Source organism: Vicugna pacos, chromosome 27 (assembly GCF_048564905.1).
Source record: "Vicugna pacos chromosome 27, VicPac4, whole genome shotgun sequence".
Taxonomy (NCBI): domain Eukaryota; kingdom Metazoa; phylum Chordata; class Mammalia; order Artiodactyla; family Camelidae; genus Vicugna; species Vicugna pacos.
The window spans coordinates 6,279,914-6,302,318 of NC_133013.1; the positions used below are offsets into that span (position 1 = coordinate 6,279,914).

At 44.2% G+C, this 22,405-nt stretch overlaps 1 protein-coding gene and 1 non-coding gene across 3 annotated transcripts in view; both read right to left on the reverse strand.

Annotated features, from left to right (window-relative positions):
• The window catches only part of ENTREP2 (endosomal transmembrane epsin interactor 2), a 275,220-nt gene that overhangs the window by 189,580 nt on the left and 63,235 nt on the right, over window positions 1-22,405 (reverse strand). The gene's annotated exons all lie outside the window — the stretch shown is intronic.
• LOC116277625 (U6 spliceosomal RNA) lies at window positions 21,417-21,525 on the reverse strand. The gene has a single exon (XR_004187105.1). It is a non-coding gene; the product is annotated as a U6 spliceosomal RNA (small nuclear RNA).

Sequence of the window (22,405 nt, forward strand, 5' to 3'; positions counted from 1 at the left end):
CCCGTGGCAACATTTCTGTGTCCTGTCTGCCTCTGTTGCATTTCAGTCTCTTCCTCACACTCTGACCCCTCCCCTTTGGTAACCATAAGTTTGTTTTCTATGCCTGTGAGTCTGCTTCTGTTTTGTAAATAAGCTCATTTGAATCATCTTTTAGATTCCACATATAAGTGATTATCATGGTATTTGTCTCTGTCTGACTTACTTCACTTAGAATGACAATCTCCAGGTCCATCCATCTTGCTGCAAATGCTATTATTTCATTCTTTTTATGGCTGAGTAAATCAGTCTCTTCTTCTGCAATGAGATTTCCTCCTTAGATTCCACTGAGGTCATGAATCAGAGTTGGTGTTAAGTTATATTCTGTATCTCTGTTTCACTGTGTGTCACTTACCCCAAAGGCTTCCTGAAGTCAGTATATGATGTACCCAAAATGTTAACAAATGTTTCAAAGTGCTCCACGTACTGAGCACCAAGAAGTCAGTACAATGCCAGAGGCAGAGGCAACACATTGTCCCCAGAAGCAGAAAAGAACTGCACCATCAGGAGGGAACGTGAGGGACCGTGAGGGACCATGAGGGCTCCGACACACAGTTGTGTGTTGGACATGAGCAATGCAGGAAGGAAACGCCACCCGCAGACGTGTGGCTTGCAGGAGAGACGGCGGAGGGGACCCTTCCACCTCTGTGGCGCTTCTTGTCCTCTGACCCTGTGTGGTTTATTCGGTTACATTTAAAACAAACTAGAAATTTCTGTTGTACTATTCTAAGCCTCTATATGTCTCTATAAACACTCAGTGTACTACTAATTCTTATTCTTCTATGTTTCCATTCTTTCCAGGCCTAAATCATTATCCCACAGCTACTTTCAAGTAACTGTGAACGAATGACTCCCCCCACCCCCCGCTCCACCGTTCATCAGAATCCCAGGGTTGGGGTGGCAGGGTGGGGGCTGAGATAGAAAGGCCTATCACCTGATCCCGCCCCCAGACTAATCTGGGGTTCCTGAGATGTGGCCCAATTTACCAGCTTCTCCAGTTGCTGTAACCTATCACCACAAACTTAGTGGCTTAAAACACATAAGCGTGTGACTTTACAGGTTGGCAGGCCCCATGCCTTCCTGAGGCTCTTCCAGCCTCGGGACTGCCAGCTCAACCTCTACTCCCATCCTCACCCTCCTCCTCTGACTTTCCTGCCTCCCTCTTTCCCTCCTGAGGACCTCGTGATGACACTGGGCTCACCCAGATGATCCAGGACAATCTCCCCATTTCAAAATCCATAACCTCATCCCATCCGCAGAGTCTTTTTTGCCTGCAAAGTAACCCACTCCCAGGTCCTACGGATTAGGACATCGGACCTGGTGGAGGCAGACATTCTTCTGTCTACACACCCAGAAATCTGCACGTTTAATAAGCACCAACAGACTCCACAGTGAGAAATACCAAGCTAGGGTTACCACATCGCCACTGGACCCTAATTTTTTAGGACAGGAGACCTCTTTACCAGAAAAGTGCAAAACTGACACCCTGATGAACAAATTGATTATAACAGAAACAGAACACTCCCTAGCTATTTATTAGGATAGAATGTTGCAATATGTACCTCACCTACTTATTATAAGGATTAACTTTTAAGTGAGATATCAAATGAGAAAAAAAGACATATTTATAGGAAGATGTGGTGTATATATACACAGTGGAATACTACTCGGTCATAAAAAAGAATAAAATGCCATTTGCAGCAACATGGATGGACCTGGAGATTGTCATGCTAAGTGATGTAAGTCAGACAAAGACAGTATCATATGACATCTTTGATATGTGGAATCTAAAAAATGATATAAATGAACTTATTTACAAAACAAATAGACTCACAGACATAGAAAACAAACTGTGGTTACTAAAGGGGAATGGGAGGGTTGGAGGGATAAACTAGGAGTTTGGGATTAGCAGATACAGACTACTATATATAAAATAGATAAACAATAAGGACCTACTTACAGCACTGGGAACTATATTCCATATCTTAACCTATAATAGAAAAGAATCTGAAAAAATATATAGGTATATATTTAAATAACTGAATTATTCTGCTGTACACCTGAAATTAATACAACATTGTAAATCAACTATACTTCAATACAAAAAAATTTCTTTTAAAGAGTCAGTGGAGTAAAATAATAATCAAACCAAAAACCTGGGATGTGATGTTTGTCTACTCGCTAGAAGTCTTTCCCACAAGGAAATCAATAGCCCTACTTACAACCAAGAATACTCTATTCAGCAAAGCTTTCATTATGATTTGATGGAGAAATCAAAAGCTTCACAGATAAACGCTAAAAGAATGTTGCACCACCAAACCAGCTTTACAACAAATGTTAAAGGAACTTTTCTAGTCATCAAACCACAAGAAAAGAGATACATGCACCCCAATGTTCATAGCAGCATTACAGACAATAGCTGAAACAGGGAAGCAACCTAAATGTCCATCGACAGATGACTGGATAAAGAAGTCATGATGTGTATATATATACACACACACACAATGGGATACTACTCAGCCATAAAAACGAATAAAATAATGCCATTTGTAGCAACATGGATGGACCTGGAGATCACCAGACTAAGTAAAATCAGTCAGAAAGAGAAAAAAAAACACCATATGATACCAGTTACATGTGGAATCGAAAAAAAAAGAACACAAATGAGCTTATTTACAAAACAGCGTCAGACTCACAGACAAAAGAAACTTACGGTTACGGAGTGGGGGATGGGAAGAGGGTGGGGAGGGATAAATTGAGAGTTCGGGATTTGCAGATACTAACTACTATACATGAAATAGATAAACTACAAGGACCAACTTATAGCAAAGGGAAATACATTCAGTATCTTGTAGAAACCTATAACGAGAAAGGATATGGAAAGGAGTGTGCATGTGTGTGTGTGTGTGTGTGTGTGTGTGTGTGTGTATAAATATATGAGTCACTCTGCTATACACCGAAGCTAACACAACACTGTAAATCGACTACACTTCACTTGAATGAATGAATGAATTAGTGAATTAAATTTTTACAAAAGAAAAGCCCCTGTGGTTAGCCTTATACATTCCTTATCAGTGCTTTCAAATGAGCTTTTGGACAGCTGGACTCCCAGACACTCAGAAAACACTTTCATTTTTGAAAGCTTCCCTTTTCCATTTTTCTGAAGCTTTTTTACCAAAAGAAAAAAAAAGAAAAATTTCAGAACTGTTGAGACATATTTTTAGGAAACAGAATTTTAAATGGCCAGTGCTCTGAGCACATGCCCACATTCCAAATGTGTCACTATTCATATTATAAATAGCACCCAGAACTGACAGATCTTACAGTGTGGGGGTTTCCTGGGCTGCCATTCACCAGCTGATAGGCAAGAGAGTAGAATGAAAATGTCAAGAAACAGCATCACATTTAGAAACCATGAAATACAAAAATGGAGCTGTCAGTCATCCTGAATGCTTGCCAAATACAAGTTTTAAATATAGGCATGGGTCATTGGAGCTACACACCACAACTTCTCCTGCACAGACAGGCGCTGGGATGACAAAGAGAATCTCAGATTTGTCGGGTAGCTGGTCACAGCAGCTCACACGAAACTTGCTCCCAAATGACGTACACAGATCTGGTCTCACGTTAACTGCCAAAACGACGGGTTTCCTCTCCCCTGCGTGTGTTCTGCTAACGTGCACTGTTTGGATCCAGGTCTCCTATGTGAAAGCCGGGACTTTATCTTTGTGTGCTACCCTGTATCACGTTTAACCCAGTCAAAATGTCCCCTTCATTGGTTTCAGCCCTTCCTCCCCTCCATCCCAATTCTGACAAGATCTGGTGGGAGGGATAGGGCAGTTTGTGGCTGAAGCGTCCAGACAGCAATGATCTGAAGCTGTATTTCTGAGACGTAAGCAGGGAACCCGCTACGTAATGCCACCAGGACTCAGCACCAAGCCTGCCCAGGATGAGGACATCTCCATGACTGGGACTGAGGGTGAGGGAAAGAGTCCCAGTTAAAAGAGCCAGAAGGACGGGGCTGCTTGAGTCATTCACACCAGATACAAGGCCATGAACCCTGATCCACAAAGACTTTCATCCTACCTACCTGACACTTCCTCTGGCTCACAGACTCTGAGCAAGTACACACTGTATCTAACGAGAAACCAATTTTGAGGGAAGTCTGGAAAAGTAAGAAGTCGTACAGTGCTGACCACCCTACCCAGGCCCCAAGCCTGCTCAGGAGTTGGTGAGAAGCCCACAGAGATTTGCAGAAAGGGATGTGGTACCCCAGGCCAAGGAGGGGGAAGACGAAGGTCAGGGCCAGGCAACATGGTCTTCATGTCCCTAGATCCAAGTGATGATGAGGCCAAACCAGTTACACTTCCAGAGGATCTCAACAACACAGGACACAGGGAGAGGCAAGAAGTCTTTTCACCTCCAGAGGGTAAGTTAGAGGTCCTGACTCCATCTCCCCCTGGATAGAAGGCTCCACCCATCATGCAAGTTTCCATTCACATGTCACCTACTCAGAGTGAGGCCTTCACTGAGCCCCAGTCCAAAGCAGAGCCCTGGCCCCTGTCTACTGCACTGTAGTTTTATTTCCTTTTCAACACCAATCCCCATATGAAATGGTATGCTTATTTATTGCCTGTATCTCTGCTCCAGAATGTAAGCTCACCAGGCAAAAGCCTGGTCTATCTTGTCCAACATTGCATCTCCAGCTCCCAGCAGAGGCCTAACATACACATTATGGATGGATGGATGGAAGATGGATGGAAGGGTGGATGAGTGGATAATGGAAGCGTGGATGGATGGGAGAGTGGATGCATAGATGGGTGGGTGGGTGGATGGATGGTTGGATGGATGAGTGGATGCGTGGATGGATGGGCAGATGGGTGGCTGGACGTCTGGATGGATGAGGGAGTGGGGGAGGAAGGAAGGAAGGATCCCCCTGCACAACCAGGCCTGATCTGGAGGTCTCCGCCTCCCCCCCAAATAGCCAAGGATCCACTCTGAGTCTTAGTGGACTGACAAAAGGACAAAAGGGAAACCAAACGGGCAAAGTCTCAGAGGGTAAGTCAGAGGTTCTGGATGAAATTGTGCTAGAGGCCATCAGGTTGCCCCTGTTCATGGTCTTACTGACACTGCTCCTCAGACCCACCATCCCCAAGTTCTTCCAGTAACTCCCTTTTTGCAGGAACTAGCCAAAGTTGGCTTCTGCTACTTGCCCCTGGAATACACTCCATTCCAGAAGTGGACATTACAGGTGAGAGTCAAGATGCTCGTGATGTCCCCAAACTCCATTTGCTTAATCCCCACAGGGATCCAGAGGGGGAGGCACTGGTATGGAAACTTACATGAAGGCCACACTGGTGGTGCCAGGGGTGCCAGGGTGTGAACGCAGGCCACGGGCTCCAGCATCTGAGGTCTGGACTACCATATAATTCTCCCTCCTGCTGTGCCACTCTGGCCCTTGCAGGACTTCACTGTGATGAAGCAGTCTTTCATAAATAGAGAATTCCACATAACTTATCTTTTTAGTGAATCTAAATGTTTATGAATCAGGTCTACACAGAGGGGGTCCACCATTCTGAATCTTTCACAACAGCTAGATTACTCCTGGAATGACTCTCCTAAAATATCCTTCCGTAACTTGCCCCAGAGAGATTTACAGGCAAGTTTTTAACAAAAATATAACCCACAAAATACAAGTTATTTTGTGGAACCCTTTCCCCAAATTGACATCATCTACATACAACCGTTTTTGTTAAAATTATTTTTTGGCCTAAGCAACGGTAAACTCATTCGTCTGATTACAATCATATAATCCCTGGCATCTTCAGGAGCAGAACTTACTGAGGAGAATCAGTAAATAAATTAAAAAGTAAAATAAATCTTCTAAGCCTATTTTCACACACACACAATTTATACCGCAATTTTTATAAGGGCAAGGAGTGGGACATGGAAGCACAGATCAATCCATTTCCCTCTCACTCCAAGGCTAAGAATCTTCATTTTCTAGTCTTCAAATTAATGAAATGAACACCGACCACTCTGACTAGGAAGCCTGAAAGAATGGAGGTGCTGATGCATTTGCATTTCCTTTCAATGTGAACAGGCTATTTTGATAGTTAGAACAACCATGACAAATTGCAGGAGATCTCCTCCTTTGTGGCTCTGAAATAGCACTCTGGCTGTAATACACCACATCATCGGGAAAGGCACTTACCTTCGAGTGAAGGGCAGAGTGGATCCTGTTAAATATGAAATTAGTGTCATGTTTTCTCAATGCTTCGACCCAAATTTTAAATTTAAAGACTTCTGTCAACTCAAGGTAACGCTTGTACATTCACTTCAATTTATAACCGAAATGGGAATTTGTTTGCACTTAGAAGAAAACCCACCTCCAGCCCTGGGCCCTGGCTCTCCTCACCACTCCCCCATGCCCTTGGCCCGGCCACCTTGGCCCTGTGTGTCCCCCAGAGCACACCGTCCATGCCAGAGCTCTAGCACGTGGTTCAGTTTCGTATTTCAGTTTGCTTCTCCGTCCTGCCTAGGATGCTAGTCACCAGGTCTCCACGTCACCCCTGCCCTCTTCCCCACCTCCGGCTCTGCTGAAATCTCGCCTCCTCCAAGAGCTTTCCCAGAAAGAACCAGTGCAGTGGATGGCCAGACTCTAATAATGAAATGAGCTGGGCCTGCCTTCAAAGGACCAGATGCCCCTTTCTCTTTTGATGTTCATTTCTTTTTTGAACTACTGATCAAAGATCTCCTTTGCCCTTAGAAATTCAAAACGCCAATGACGATTTACCTACGATTTTCTCTTAAGGCTGCTCATATGAATTCACATGTCTGCGCGAGAGAGGCCAATATATTTAGTGGTATAAATCTTATTTCCCGTTGTTGAGTTAAAAGCACATTCTTCCGAATCAAGAGAAAATCATTCCCGGGAAGTTCCTTAGATGACAGTTCAGCTCTTGATGAACTTGAGAGAGGGATCCCCCTTCACAGGCTTCGAAGGCTGGTCCCACAGCCCAGCCTGGCACCAGGGCAGACGCCCAGGAGAAGCAGCCTCCCAATGCTTCCCTTCTTTTCCTGCTTGTCCCCCAGGGAGTCTTCACCAGGAAATCTGGGGACCCTACACAGAAGGAGACCTGGCTCCCATGTGGCCCTGAGGTCTGGACATCCTCCTTTCCTAAACCGAAGCCCCCTCACCTTTTCATAAAGAATCAAAAGGAGATCCATTACCTAATGACTCAGAGCCACCAGCCCTGTCTCTCCAGCCTCATCCCTGCCGTATCTGTCCTCAAAAGACTGACCATTACCAGGCGTTACACTGTAGGTGTATTTGCTGGGTGGCGTGCTCTCTGTCTGACCGACAGAGTAAGCAGCAGCAACTACGAAGAGATGGCCAATAAAAGCCGCTGGAGGAGCTGATGGATGTGTGGTTGCTGGCTGCAGCCGGCAGGCCACATGAGCACGTGTCTTGATTTTTAGGAATTCAAGCACTCCCTGCAGTCTTGCAGAGAGGTCACATGAGCTTCCACGACTGCAGGACTCAGCAGTCCACGAGCAAAGAGCTATGTGCTTCGCTGTTTCTGTTTTGGAAGAGACTGGCGATCTGTGATAGGTCCATCATTCAATAAAGCTTTGGGGAAAGATGCACTTTCCTGACGCAGAGGTCCACGTTGTGAACTGGTTCCCTGGCCTTCTGAAACAAGCCTCACCTGAGAAGTTTTATAATTACTGGATTTTTGTGTGGTTAGGACCCGTGGCTTCCTTTCATTGACGTCCCTCCCCTTGTCCAGTGTCCCATGTTAATCCTCGGCTGGGCAATGGATCCTAAATAAGGCTCAACAGCCCTGAAAGGATCACATGCTCCGGGTTACAGACACCCAAAGGCACACCAAACACATCCATGTATCGCCAGACAAACAGCTACGAAGAATCCTGCTTCCGTGGGTTCAACCTGGAGCACAAGTGACCAAATGCCTTCCTCTGGAAGGAAACCTTACAGCTCATCCTGGGACTGTACCACTGCCAAGCCTCCCGTGTGACAAACTACGTCTCAGGCTGGTTTTGCAAACGAACACTTCACAGTGGAAACCTGGTACAGGAATCAACAAGAGAGCCTGGCAGACACGGGCCAACCATCCCCAACGCCAAGACTGTGCTTCTCAAAAGAGGGGTTCGTGGCTCCTAAGGAATCTCGGATGTGACCGAGGTTGAGACACTGCTCTCAGCCCAGCGACACTTGTCCCCTGCAGCCGTTCAGGTGTGACCTGCATCCAGGGGATTGAACAGCTGGTTAGATTCTTCCCCATTTTCCCCCTATTTGCTCCTCCCTGCTTGACAAACACGTGTTTTCTCCTTTCAGTGATTTCCCCCCTTTTCCGGTTTTAGGGGAGACGGCCTTTAGTTTGGTGTTTGTGGGGGTTATTTTGTTTATTTGTTTAACATGTACTGACCAGCAATCCCACTCCTGAGTATGCATGCTAGAGAAATGGAAACATATTCACAGAAAAAACTTGTACACTAATCTTTACAGCACCCCCTCCCTGAATAAAGGCTGGAAACAACTATAGTGATGGAGATGTGGTGGTTGCCAGCACCTGGGGCTGGGGGCAGGTTCGTCTATAAAGGGCGAGCACAAGAGTTTTCTGGCATGATGGAACAATTCTGCATTCCAGTGCATGTAAGATGTACGTCTGTTAAAATTCATAGAACTGTATGCCCCAAAAGTCAATTTTACTGTAAAGTCATTTAAAAATAAAAAATAATTTAAAAATGAAAGATACTTCTTCAGGGGAAAAAAAAAGATCTCTGAATATAATCTTAAAAAAAAAAATGTCTGTGGAACCTAATTAAGCAAGGAGACCTAATTACTGGTGTCGTGTTTTGAAGCTGGCAAAACTGTGAGCTCAGAGATCTGTAGCCCCTCTGCTCCCCCGAAGGTACCAGGGTGGGAGCGGACTTGCCAGTTTGCAAGTCCTCAGAGAGAGAAAAGAGGCGAGTTTCCAGGGCGGACACCCCAGCTCCTCAGCAACCCACAGATGCAGCCAGACCCACATTCGGGGACCCCTATATGGGACTCCCAAGAACAAGCAAGTGGGGACCACATTTTCCCAAGACAGTGCGTCCTGGGTGGTGCCCAGGGCAAGTTTTCAGTCCTGCTTGTTTAACTTTTATGTTTGTTAATATTATCTTCTTCTTTTTCTTTTTTTGATGATAAAAATTACCCAAGCTCTCCAAGTATTTTTTTGTAGGAGAGGTTCAGAAATTGTCCTTTTGGTTCCGGTCAAGCTGCTTTGCAGGATGAGAAGAAGGGCAGACGTAAAAAGAAGTCTCTCACTCAACTTCTTTCAAGATAACATTGTTTATATATATATGTACATATATACATATATATACACACATATATATTTTAATATATTGAAATATATACAATTATAATACATAATTATGTATTAATTTATAGTATATACTAATAATTATTTAATATATGATAATTGATATGTTATATAATAATAAATTATTGATTAATATATAATTAATTAACATATATAAGTAAAACTTTTGCCATCGATGAGACAACCAATGTAGTAGAAAAGCCAACGGCGACAAAGCTTGATCTGGGACCTGGGCTTAGAAGATCCCTGGCATCACAGAACCAGCCCAGCTGGTCATTTAACTCGGGGCGAGAGTTCCTGCCACCCCCTGGGGCAGGAGTTCAAAAGCTGCAGATCTTGCCATGTACCATTTTTTGCACAGGAATTACACAATAAAACATCCTTCACCTAAAGAAAAAGTACCTGTTTGATTCATGAGTAACATACTCAAATCATCTTTTATTCAGCAATGCTCCTCAGGTGTCACCCAGGTGCACCTACCCGTGGAGAGAACCACAGCTTTTATTCCAAGAAGTGTGTGCACACAGCCTCCTGGGGACAAGGAATTTGGGTCAACAGTTTTTATACTTTAAGGGAATTTTTATTTCCTCGAGAAATTCCTAAGCAGAATCCAATATCGAAAACAGACAAAAGTGGTGTTTTGTTAGCAGAGATTTCTAAGTTGAATTTTTAAATATTTATCATAGATTGAGTCAAGAGAACACTGAGTTTTGAAAATGGGACTACAGGACAGTCGACGTCACGACAGCCCATGAAAATTTAAGTTTAACTTTGGCTGCCCAATGTAGAGAAAATTTTGAAAACAGACCAGTTTCACTTGTACAGTTTTAGGATACCCTTAAATAAATCCAGAAGTTTGATTCAAAATACAAGGGAACAATGATTTCAATGTTGAACTGTTAAAATGAACCAGTGCGCAGTTTATCCACTAGTTTAAGTAATAATTACTTGGTAGAAGATATTTTTCAAACATATTTGTAACACCATATGGATTTCTGATAATGTTATAGTTTAAACCATGTTATTGCAGTACATAGCTTATCTTTAGAGAAAATTTCAGTCAAATTTACTTTGTTTTCCCTGCTGACTGTAAATCTCTTTTCCAGGGACTCAGTAAGGCTCAAAGGGAGTCCACTGACAGAACCTGTGGGCCAGACAAATAAAAAATGTCACTAAAACCTTGTCTTAATCTGAAATTGTCTTTCATATTCTACTTCATTAACTGTCTAAAAATGAAGGCCAGGAAGATGTCCCTGGCTTGTCTGGCAACTTTCCAGCATCTCCAATCTGCCCAAGAAGCCAGCAGAGAATCACTGAAATTCAGTCATTTCTCACTGAAAACAAGTGGGGTTCTTCCCAGTCCACGGGGACTGCTCGAAGCCTGAAATCTGCAGGGTGCTGCAAAGCCTTCTTTCCTGAGCACATGAGTCAAAGGCCCACATTTAGGAAAGAAACCATAATTTCAGTGTTTTGGCAACTAACTATAAGTTATAAAACTTAAATAAATAAATGTCAAAATTACTAAAATAAACTGATTATTCGGATTCTAAGAAAAGATTTGTAACCAGTTCTAAACACATAAATAAATAAATAAACGTGGAGGATGGTCTGGAAAACAGTCTCCTGTATCCAGGGGCTGGTTTTAACAGTAACTGAGCACATTGTATGATATTCCAGCTCTAATGTCTCTTATTATTCATGATTCTGAAACTGGATTTAGAGTTTAGATAATTAATAAAATCACCCCTTCCACGGTCTTGATTATCACTCATCAGGATCACGTTTGTTCTTCACTTGCTGACTGTAATCATTTATTTGAACCAGTGTCTCAGGGGTTCATCAGCTCTTCATTAGTGCCTGCAGGTTGGGTAAAACGTACTTGAATTTTCAAAATAAATGCAAATCACATTGGTACTAACAGCGAAGAGGTGAATTTCACGAGTACTTTCAAGGGAGACAGTTCCCTCCCAGGACCCTGGCTCTTTAGTGAAAAGAAGGGGTGTCCTCCTCGGCGACAGAGAACTCACCCTCCCATCTGGCCCTGAACATCAATCCTACAAACCCATCTATGGCCACAACCATCAGGCGCCACGTTAGCCCGCGCCTTGGCATGCAGGGATGTGTTAGTTACTGACGCAGGAACCAGGTGTGAAAGTCAAAAGGATTCAATACAAAATCGAAGAGGCACAGAATCACCTAAGCTGGCAAGTCACAAATACAGCTGCCCGGGCCCTGTCCTGGAGTGTCAAACTCAGAAGCTCCGGAAGCAGAGCCGGACACCAGGATCAGTGCAGCCTTGAACACAACAGACCTGGATCCTAACCCTGATCTGGCCCAGAGAAGCTGTGTGGACGTGAACATCATTGGCTGAACTTGGTGTTTCCCTCTGTAAGAGGGAGTAATAAACAGCCCACGGCCTCACAGGCCAAGTGGAGATTACAGACACAGAAGGAGGGGGCTTCACGTGGTCCCGGGCACAAAGATGGCCCCCACGAATGGCCACCCTTACAGAGATCAGAGAGGCAATCCCCCCAGCAGAGGAAAGAGGATCTGGAGGATTCAAATGCATTTCACATGATAGAGGAACAGGCCAAATGGTACCATGAGGAGGCAACCAGACACATCCAGCATGTGGGACCTTCTGCAGGACAACTGACCTCTTCAGTGAATTGTGGTCATCAAAATAAAACACGGGGGGCTTTACTAGATTAAGAGAACCGCCTTTACATTTATTTCCCAGTTCTGTCCTCTAAGAGGGCCTAGAAGCAATGACACCCCAGTAAAAACTAGCACCCAGATCTTGGTTTCTAATTCCATTCTCCCATAAAGGAATAAATGGCTGATGACAGGGACAGGGCAGGGAAAACAGAAGACAAGCTGAAACATCTCGTAGTGGCATAAAATGTGGAAGTGCTAGAAATGGCAGGGGCCGGGGTGGGGAAATTGACGGGAAAACACTGTGTTAAAGAGAAGCAGGAGCCAAGTGGCTAAAGATTAAACAATCTGAGCAACAAAGTAAATGACCACAGTATTGAATTATAACCTAAGAAATAAGATAAATACCCATGAATCTGTACTGATACCACAGATGACTGAATAAATACATTAACACGATGAATACATAAGTTCAATAAATAAATGTTATTCAGAAGTGACAAATCTTCCTTAAAGGTGAATTCCAATAATCAATGCAAAAGGAAGATGGCAACTAGGAGGTCCCATCAGAGGTCCTTAGTGATGGCTGTTGAGGCCAAGATCCAGTCAAGAACGCAAAAAGTAGCAGTCGAAACTTTAAGGAGAAACAGGATATCTAAATTGACTCAAAGTATCTTCCCCAGAATATTTATTAATTTCTGTGGTTTTAACATACATCCACAAACTCCTTGATCCTCCTTCCACCAGGAGGTGGCCCTAACCCTCTCCCCTTGAGTGTAGACTGGACTTGGTAGCTGGCTCCTAATGAACACAGCAGGGGAAGGGGAAGACGGTGACTTTGCAGTGGAGAAACCTGGCAGACATCACCTGGACCAGGGTATCAAAGGTAACGTCACCAGCAGTACAGTAAGTCAGATGTCGACAGCATCACATGAGGCAATGAGAAGGGTACTTCACCTCTGCAGGATCCGTCCCTCAACCCACAACCCTATCCTGTAATGAGAAAATGTCAGACAAACCCACATCAAGGGATGTTCTACAAAGTGCTTGAACAGTTTCCTTCAAAAGGGTTAAGGTCATGAAAAACAAAGAAAGACTGAGGCACTCTCCCAGACTGGAGGAGTCTAAAGACACAAGAGACTAAATGACGCATGTATCTGGGATTGGATCTTGGAATCAAAAAGGTCATCAGTGGGAAAACTGGTGAAATCCATGTAATGTCTGTAGATTAGTTGATAGTAACGTTAATTTGTACTTTTCACCAACGTATCAAGGTTACACGAGACTTTCCCCTTGGGGGCAATGGGATGAAGGGTACGGGAACTCCCTACTGATACATGAACAAGTCTCCTTAGAGCAGCAAAGGCACGTGACACCTTGGAATTTGATTCTATAGTAAATAAAAATCACACAGTCATTTTCAAAAAAATGAGGTTAGTCAGTTTTCAAATTTTAGAATTGATTTATAGACAAGCATGAGAGTCTGAAATACCATTCAAAGCAGCAGCACAGGTGACAGCAGTTGGTGACATAAAGGGACAGATGAGGGAGGCCATACTTCTCCCATCATGTCACTTAGAGGACCCGAGAGTTCCTGCCCTAGGACAGTGCATCACGTCAGAGAAGCTTACATACACTATCCAAAGTCATAAAATAATCATGAGAAGAAATAAAAATTATAAGCTACAGAAACCATGAGGGCAGAGCCGAGGGCCAGTAGACACAGTCAAGGTCCAATTGACAAGTGAACAGATGGTGAAAGTCGGAGCGACCAGAGAAACACGAGTCAAGAACCATTTTCCACTCATCTCGCTGGGAAAATCATCGCGCCTGACAATACCCAGGGCTGGAAACAGCACCAGCCTGTGAGATTGAGACACACGAGGATGGGTGTGGGGAGGGTGTGAAGGACAGATAGAAATGACTGCTCTGGGAAAGGGCTGAGAGTCACCTGTGAGCACTGAACATCAGTGCACCTCATGCCCGGATCTGACTCTTGGATCTACAAGCCAAGAAAACCTCCTTGAACTCATCATGTACCAGGAAACCAGTAAGAGAATGTTCTTAACTGCCCTGGTCTCGATTGCAACAACTTGCCAGCAACTCAAATGTCTGTCCGTGGAGAGCAGGTGTAGAAATTATGTGACACCTTCAAAGTACAGTCAAGATAAGTAACCACGGCACTTCACGCAACAGGAAGGAACCCTAACAAAATGCTATTAAGTGGGAAAAAGTTAGTCCCAAAAGGTGAAACCCAGAGGGGTCCTCTTTTTAAAAAGGTAAAAACGGGGAGGGTTGAGCTAAGTGGCAGAGCGTGTGCTTAGCACACATAAGGTCCTGGGTTCAATCCCCAGTCCCTCCATTAAATAAATAAATAAACCTAATTACCTCCCCTACTAAAAAAAAATTTTTTTTGGTCACAGTGGTGGGTTTTATAAGTACCTCTTATGTTTCTAAAAATGAAAACGAATTTAATAAGATGGGCCATGCACGGAATGGTGAAAAAGTGCGTATGAATAAAAGGATTAGGATTGGTTCCTTTTTGCATGTTTGAAGTCCACTTTATTTTAAAAAAGCAATATATCAAAAAGGGCAGTGTGAGCGTGGGATTTATATTCACGCAGGCAACAAGCCAAGGGAACCAAAAACTGATCCTGAGAACCAGGAGGCAGGGCTGGGGCTGTAGTAACAAGGTCAGAAACCTGGACTTTCCATTTTATGTTCTTTGGTATTTAGTATGCCACCATAGTGCTTTTAGATCAGAATAAATATATTTAATCACTTACATATGGAAAACTCTAAGGTGTGTGTGCTGTGTGGCTCTGCCCTGGATGGTGTCCTTGGGCAAGTCAGTGCCCAGAAGGAGGGTACAACTCCCCCAGACTTCACACACCACTGCTCTAACACTTCAAAACCCAAGGGTCACAAGATTGAGGCCAACTGTTGTTAAGAATCAAAAACAGAAATAAAATTCATGAATGTTGATCTGGCACTGAGGTCTGTCTTGAGCAACGAGAACCTCAGTGCATATATCCTCCCAAATTTCTGGATACTACAAAAGCAAGATATTGACCGGAAGTAATCACCCCGCCTCACAGGAGGGTCAACGAGAGTTGGTGTCAAATAATGAAAGTCAGCTCCGCCACCTTCCACCTGAAGCCCTGAGCTCGTGTTTGCTCCTGTACAAACTCAGTTATCTTCTGCCCTGTCTTCCCAGTGGGACATTACGAATGGGGTCAGAAGAGACACGGATGCTGAAAGCCACATGGGTTCCTCTGCGAGCGCCCCAAGCAGAGGAGCACAGGCTGGGGACTCACACAACAGAAACGGACCGTCTCCCAGTCCTGGGGGCTGGAAGTCCCAGATCAAGGTGGCGGCGGGGTGTGCAGACGGCCGTCCGTCCTCTCTGCATCCTCACATGGTCTCCCCGCTGTGTACGTGTGTCCTAATCACTTCTTCTAAAAATGTCAGTCAGATTAGATTCAGGCCCACTCTAAGGATCTTGTTTTACCTTAAACTGTCTCTTTAAAGACCCCATCTTCAAATAATGTCATACTTTGAATGTAAGGGGTGTTATGACATCAGCTTATGAATTTTAGGGGGATACAATTCAGCCATGACACCGTATAAATGCTGTATGAGTGTGCTTTTTATTATTTCATGTGAGATGACTGCATGCAGGTTGAAACACATACATGTACATATGTGTGTACATACACGTGCACACACATAAAACACTCTTTCCACCTCACCTCAGAAATTAATTTCCATGGTCCTGTTTTTGTGCCACGTACTACTGACCTTGAAGTTAGTAGATTTTCAGGGAATTTTTACCTTGCATGCAGTTCAGGTTTGGTGGCTGTAACATCCCTTAAAGGCCATTATTCTCATTTCTGTTGGTGTGTCTACATTCCTGAGAAAGTATCGTTAACGCTATGGGATTATTTTATGCCACAATTTTTTTCGCTGTGGTAAAGTGTACACACAGTGAAATTCACAGACCGTAACTATACAATGCTGTAAGTTTTAACAAATATATACATCCATGTAACTAACATCCCAGTCAAGACGTGGGACATTTCTACCACCCCAGAAAGTTCGTTTGTACCTTTTCCAGACAATCCCTCCTCATAGGCAACCACCATCACCAGGACTTCAACCACCACTGATGAGCTTTGCCTGTTTTTCGAACTACCTATCAATGAAATCACAAAACACTACAGTTCTTATAAACTAATTCCTGAACAAATCTTCTCCCATTGAGTTAAATATTACAGCAGTGACATAATTTTCTTTTTTTTAACACCTACTGCCAGCTAACACGCATGCCATTTTGCACAGATAAAACATTGTAATTCTATCAACAGCAGAATATTATGCCTTAATCACAAAATTTTCTGAAGTGACCTTGAGTTAACATTGCATGTATATAATTACAACCACCACTCACTTCCGACCTTAATACGTAGAAAAAGATCGCTCCCAAGTTTCCAACACTTTTGAAGAAAACTGCGAAGCTGTGACAACTGATGAAATATCTAGTTTCCAACTTGAGCTCGGCTGCCATTCCTCACATCCCTGTTCCCCAACTGAACCAAGTCACCAGGCCTCTCTCAATGGGGCCGACCAGCCCTGGATGACAAGGAGTTCTCCTGGCCTCTCTCCCTCTTCCTGAATTCTACACCCCTGTCCTCCACCATCATTACTAGAGCTTCTATTACCACGGATGAACTGCCTGTTTTGAGCTTCCTATCAATGAAATCAACCCACGGCCTGCCCCGTGGGTCACCCTTTCCCACGTCCCTTCAGTCTCTCCATTGAGTCCTCCCACCCACAGGCCAACATACTGTCCCCCCTTCCTAAGAACAAATCTTTCCCTGGTTCCTCAAATAATTAAGCATAGGATTACCATACAACCCAGCAACTCCACTTCTAGGTAGACACCCAAGGGCATTGACACCCATGTCCACTGCAGCATCATTCACAATAGAAAAGGGTGGAAACAAACCAAGTGTCCATCGACGGATGAATGGAGAAACAAAATGTGCTCTCTCTATGCAACAGAATAGTATTCTGCCTTCAAAAGGAAGGAAACAATGACACCTGCTGCAACATGGATGAACCTTGGGGACATTATGCTCAGTGAGATCAGCAGGACACAAGAGGACAAATATTGAATGATTCTCCTTATATGAGGTCCCCAGAACAGGCCAAGTCAAAGATACAGAAAGTAGAATGGTGGCTGCCACGGGCTGAGGGAAGAGAGACAGGAGCTGGTGTTTGATGTGCATAGAGCTTCAGTTTGGGAAGATGGGGTCCTGTCTCTTGTCATCTTCCCAGATGAGCAGGTGAGCTCACACCCTCTAGGCTCACTGCCGTTTCTATGGCAATGGCTCCGAGTCTTTCACTCCAGCCCAGCCTCCCTGCTGAGCTCCAGACACTCACACCCACGTGCTCACTGGGCATCTTGGTGTCCAGATACCCCAGGGGCCCCTCAAGCCAACACCAGCACCATTCTCCCTCCATCATCCATGTTCCTTGTTTCAAAAACCTCTGTCTCACAGTTGTTTATTTGACTCAGTTGTGAATGACACCAAATCTCAGTGGTTTATGGGAATAACACTCTATTTCCCACCACCAGATGGGTCCCTGGGGGGCACTGTGGTGCAAGTTCATGATGTCTCCTTCCAGAACTAGGCTAGTGGAGTGGCCTTTAGGGTTTTCTACATATAGTATCATGTCATCTGTATGTAATGACAATTTTACCTCTTCTCTTCCAATTTATCAAAACTACAATGAGGTATCACCTCACACCAGTCAGAATGGCCATCATTCAAAAGTCCACAAATGACAAATGCTGGAGAGGCTGTGGAGAAAAGGGAACTCTCTTACACTGTTGGTGGGAATGTCATTTGGTGCAGCTGTTATGGAAAACAGCATGGAGATTCCTCAAAAGACTAAAAACAGACTTAATCTATGATCCAGCAATCCTACTCATGGGCATATATCCAGAGGGAACTCTAACTCAAAAAGATACATGCACCTCAAAGCTCACAGCAGCACTATTTACAATAGCCAAGACATGGAAACAACTTAAATGTCCATCAACAAATGACTGGATAAAGAAGTTGTGGTATACTTATACAATGGAATATTACTCAGCCATAAAAAAGAATAAAATGCTGCCACTGGCAGCAGCATGGATGGACCTGGAGATTGTCATTCAAAGTGAAGTAAGCCAGAAAAAGAAAGAAAAATACCATATGATATCACTTATATGTGGAATCTAAAAAAAAAAGGACAAATGAACTTATTTATAAAACAGAAACAGACTCACAGATAGAGAAAACAAACATACGTACCAGGGGAAGGGAATGGAAAGGGATAAATTGGGAGTTCAAGATTGGCAGATACTAACTAACATATATAAAATAAACAACAAGTTCCCACTGTATAGCACAGGGAACTATATTCAATATCTTATTAACTTATGGTGAAAAAGAAAATGAAAACAAATAAATGTATGTTCATGTATGACTGAAGCATTATGCTGTACACCAGAAATTGACACAACATTGTAAACTAACTATACTTCAATAAAAACATATATATACAAAACAACATAGTAAAGTATATGGTATGTTCTAAGGTCACAGGTGCTACAGGAAAGAGAGAAGAGGGTCAGGACACCTATGGCATTGCTGGTGGGGCACAAAGAACTCAGTAGACAGCACCTCGGTGGTCTTACAGATTGCAGAAAGACGAGTTTGTGGTCCACAGAAATACATTAGACCCACAAACAGCTGTCAACACTGAGGAAGTAATAACACTGACACACAAGGTCATCAAAATAAGGATTCTCTCTTTTAATCTCAACCTTAACAACTGGTGATAACAGAAGCTAGGACTAGTGTGCATCCTAGAATCATTCTTGGGAGGAAAAGACTCCCTACTGGGGTCCTAATGGGAGAGTTTGCACATGCTGATCACCCCAGCATGGATCCACTATCAAGAAAGGGGCAGAAAGCTTTTGGACCAGAGCATGTCCGGGTCTCCAGGTGAATCTTCAAGAGGTGCTGTCTTACAGAAGTCAGATAAACACTACAAATGCTGTTGTGGGGAGATGACCATCCAAACTAGACACCCTGAGCTCCATGTGGCATCTAGGTTCTGCCTCCACAAGCACTCCACTGACCTGGAAGGCTGTGCTCTACCACCTGTAAGAAAGAGCCCCTTGCTTCTCGGCTAGAAATGATCAGAAGCTCTAGGGTGTTTTAAAAGGGATGCCAGCCCTGATAAGAATGTTTCTTCTCATAGAAATCACATTTCATCTGTAACATCACAGACAGGGAGTTCTGGCCACTGTCAGCAGTTCTTGTCTGCAGCGTGTCCCAATTTCAGCAAAACATGCACCAGAGCCCACGGAGCGCCCACTTACAGGACGGCACTGTCAGGGCAGCAAGCAGGGTCCTCCCAAGACAGAAGCCCTGGGTGGTGACCAAGCCCCTCTCCATCCAGCCCTTTCACACCTCGGGCAGGATCTGAGAGGGGACACACTGCACGCTCTCATCCACTTGGAAGCAGAGTGCAGATCCGTGTCCTGGCAACTGTGAGGTCCCAATGCACTTCTGGGCCTGAGTAACAGGTCCCTAAGGTGGGGCAAAGGTTCCGGGCTCTGGTCTTTACAGCTGCCCCCTCCCCACAGTTGTTCCTCAGGGGCAGCTACTCACCAGCTTTCCTGAGCCACACGCACAAGCCAACACGAAGGGGTCCCCAGCAGCCACTGTCCCGAGGGTCCTGCAGACACCTCTGAGGTGTCACAGAGTGTAACTGAGGTTCTGACCAGCTCCTCCTTACCCAGGACTGTCTTCCTGTGCTGGTGTCTCCAGGATGCCCTCCCCAAGCATCTCCAAACACCAGAAATCCAGGGAAGAAGCTCTGCCTTGGGAACAAGGATGTCAGGACTAATCACAGTGTCAGCAGGCTGCGTGGCTTTGTGGAGGCTGTGGGAATGACTCCACCTCCATGTCTTTCCCAGCTTCTCGAGGCTGCCCACAGTCCTTGGCTCCCAGCCCCTTCCTCCCTATGCGAAGCCAGCAGTGTGGTATCCCTCTGACCATTCTTCCATAGCCATATCTCCTTCTAACTCTCCTCTTCTGCTTCCTTCTTCCACCCATAAGGACCCTGGGCTCTCTCAGATAATCCCAGACAATCACTCTTCTCAAGGTCAGCTGGTTAGCAACCTTAACTCCATCCATATCACCTTTGCCACGTAACCTAAAAGGTTCCCAGGATTAAGACATGGACATCTGGGGTGGGGGGCCTGTTATTTTGCCAAACAGAAATTTTTACAATAAGCATAAACTTTTTGTAATTGGAAAAACAAATCGAATAATTTTTAATTATCTTTTTATTCATTCGTTTCATTTTTTTTTAGATTCTACATATAAGTGAAAACACACAGTATTTCTTTTTCTGTCTGACTAAGCATAATACCCCTCAGGTCCATGCATGTTGTTGCAAGTGGCAAAACTTCATTCTTTTTTATGGCTGAGTGATATTCCATTATATATATAATCCACACCTTCTTTATCCATTCATTTGTTGATGGGCACTTAACGTTGTTTCCATGTCTTGGCTATTGTAAATAGTCATGTATCTTTTTGAATTAGAGTCTTCTCTAGATACATGCCCAGGAGTGGGATTGCTGGATCCTATGGTAAGTTTATTTTTAGTTTTTTAAGGAACCTCCATACTGTTTTCCATAGCAGTTACATCAATTTAGATTCCCACCAGCAGAGCAGGAGGGCTCCCTTCCTCCACATCCTCACCAACACTTGTTACAGAATGGTGATAGCCATTCTGACAGGTGTGAGGTGATGTCTCATGGTTGGGACCATGAGCCAAAAAATCAGAAAAATAATCCAACCTTGGAAGCACATCAAATCATTGAAGATTTCCAAGGAGAAAAGAAGCCATTCTGTGGTTTGAAGGGATTAAAGCCCCTTTAACCACCCCCACTACCCAGTAGAAGTGTTTTCGCCTCACTAAACACACAGTGAGGGGGGTTCTGTGTAGACACAGCTTCACCACTTTGCCGGGCTAAGATCCCTTGATCCCACCCGTATCTGTCTGAACTACTACTTCTTGTCCCGTTCACTAAGGATCCAGGTTCTTGAACATTTTTTTAGTCTCTTTAGAAAGTGAGGCTTATTCAACTTCCAGTTATTTAACTTTTCAGTTTCATAAATATAATAACAAGATCCTCTCCTTTTCTTTCTTTTATTGAGTTAAAATTGACCTACAAGATCACATTTGCTGCAGGCGTACAGAAATGTGGAATGCTCACGAATTTTCGTATCATCTTTGCACAGGAGCCACGCTAAAAATAGTCTCAGTGTCATTCCAATTTTGGTACCTGTGCTGCTGAAGTGATCACAAGACCCCTTCCTTTCTCATTAAAGCTACCAGGTGTGCTTCTTAAAAACATTGACCTGCAGGTGACAATCTTTCTGTTCAGACACAAGCGCTCCGTAAGACAGCACACAGGGCGGGAACAGCATCCAATGTGAACACTGAGGTCTGTGGACTTGAAATGAAGATACATGGTGGACATCCAAGAGTCCCTGTGGCTGGCACCTGTCAGCCATTCAGCCCTGGTGTAGGTGTCCTCCCAATACAGACTTCACCTCCTTCGGGGACTTCAGGATGGGTACCTGGGCACTGCGCAGGACAGCTCTGCCTGCCTGCTGGACAAAAGTCAGCCCAGGTCACAGAATCCACTCTGGACAGATCGTAGATGTGACGAGCGACTCTTTCTTCTAGTGTCCTGGCGTTGAGTGTTGACACTGACCAACATGACTGTATGCACGATGCTCACAGGTAGGCAGAGAAACCATCAACAAATGTCAACATTCATATCAACAACCAAAAGAATGCAGAACTTTATTTTTTCAACTCAGTAGTGAAACAGTTCCCTGGTAAGCCTTTGCCAACTCTTTCAAGTGGTCAGCGTTGCTCTGCCTCAGTAACGCTGTGGATGAGAGGTCCCACCAGGTGGATCAGAGTTACTCTTGAGTTCTCCATCCTGTCTCCAGGTAGCTCCCCTTGTTTGAAATTAGTTTTGGAAAAAGGAATCTGAAAACAACTCTGAAAACATAAAATAACACGAGTACAATCTGGGTTTTCAAGATGGTTTCGGGACAATTAACTCCAGGAACATGGTCCTCTTGATGGCCTCCCTGCCATCCCCTGATGGTCCCTACAGTCCCCTGCAGGCCACATCCTCCCTGCACCACCACCGGAATGCGTGCACCTAA